Raw genomic sequence first — 1,936 nt, forward strand, 5'->3', positions numbered from 1 at the left:
AAACAAATTAAATGCCCCTCAACTGAAAAATGGATAAGACAATGTGGTATATTTATACAATGGAATATTACTCAGCAAGTAGAAAATGACATCATGAAAGTTTCAGGCAAATAGACAGTACTATGAAAAATCATCCTGAGCAAGGCAACCCAGACCCAGAAAGACAAACATGGGATATATTCACTTGTAATCACGTTGGAGTCACACTACAGCCCGAAGACCCAGAGAAGATAAAGAGGAGAGATCTAGGAAGGACATCTGGATGTCCCTGGGAAGGAAAATAGAATAGATTTATGTGTGGACTGGGAGTGGTGTGGATGGCAGGATCATATTGGGGAAGGAGGGTCAGAGGGAGAGAGTTCAGAGAGAAAGGACTGAAAAAGGCATTTAGGAGACAAAATGAAAACTAAGTGCAGTGAAAACTTCATGAAATCTATGAGGCTGACCTTAGCAAAGACTTCTAGTAACAAAGGATGTGAAGCCTGAACTGGTTATCTTTTGTAACCAGGGTAGGCTTCTAGTAGTGGTACTGGGACACCAACCTAGGTAGAAACCTGTACTACATGCAAAATGTGCTAGGGAAATGATGGCTCAAAGCTTGTGGTAATGGCAACCAATGACTGGTGTTACTTGAAGCCCATGCCCTGAAGAGAGTCCATGCCTGAGACTGCCTTGATGGCTGGGATCCAGACCTGTGCCTGTGGGAGAACCAAAGATGACTGAAAAGAAAAAAAAAAGTCAATGAAATGATTCTTAATGATATTCCACTGTACTCTTTGGATTGGTGCCAAGCCCAATTGTCATCAGAGAGCCTTCCTCAACCAGCCCAGCCCACAGAAACAGTCAAACATTAGGTAGAGCTTGGGAACCCCATAGAAGAGGTGAGATAGAGGGATCAAGGGCACCAGGAGAACACAGACCACAGAATCAACTAAGCAGTGTCATGATGGCACACAGAGACTGAACTAACAATCATGGAGCCTGCATGTGCCTGTATTAGCCCCTCTGCATATACTATGGTTATTTAGCGTGTTTTTCTTTTTTCTCTTGGGCCCCCTAACATTGAGAGTGGGGTTGCTTCTGACTCATTTACCTGTTCATTGGATGTTTTCCCTCCTCCTGGCTTGCCTCATTAAGCCTTGATATGAGGGCTTGTGCCTACACTTATTGCACCTTGTAATGCCATGTTTAGTTGATGTCACTGGGAGGCCTGTATTTTTTGGCATGGAAATGGAGGAGCAACAGATCTGTGGGAGAAGTGAAGTGATGAGGGGTCTGGGAGGGGTGGAGGGAGGGTAACATGCATTGGGAATCATTGTATGAGAGGACACACTTAAATAAAAGGGAAAATTAATAAACTAAATGTAGATTATTTTATTTAGAATTATAAATGCCTTGTCACAATATCCATACCAAAAACAAATATATGGAACTGTACTACTTAGCTTTATTTTTCTCTATTATTTATTCATGTTCTATGAGTGTGTAATAAGAAATAAACAAAATACAACAAAATATAACATACAGTTTTTAGTCAATATGTGAATAAGTTTGAATAAGTTATTTTGGGAACAGTTGTCAAGAATAACCTGCAATATATACACCAATTAATTTCCCAAATATTTATCTTCCCTGTACTAATTTATATGTTTAGTCACTTCAGGAGTGACTATTGAACATTGTTGTGAGTGAAGGCACTGTTGTATTAGGCTTTTAGAGCAATGGAGAGGAAGGAGTAGGAGAGAGAAGGGAGCCAGAGGAAGGGAAGGTGTGGGAGGCTGAGGAAGAGGAGAAATGGTAGGAGAGAAGCTGGAAGAGCAAAAGTTGGAGGAGAAGTCTTGGAAAGAGGTGGAGAAATGAACCAGATCTAACATATCACTAAAAGCAAGGATAATGGGTAAAATCTGAATGGTAGGAACTATGCGGGCTTGGAGGT

This window comes from Psammomys obesus, unplaced genomic scaffold (assembly GCF_907164565.1).
Source record: "Psammomys obesus unplaced genomic scaffold, mPsaObe1.curated_primary_1811, whole genome shotgun sequence".
NCBI classification, from domain to species: domain Eukaryota; kingdom Metazoa; phylum Chordata; class Mammalia; order Rodentia; family Muridae; genus Psammomys; species Psammomys obesus.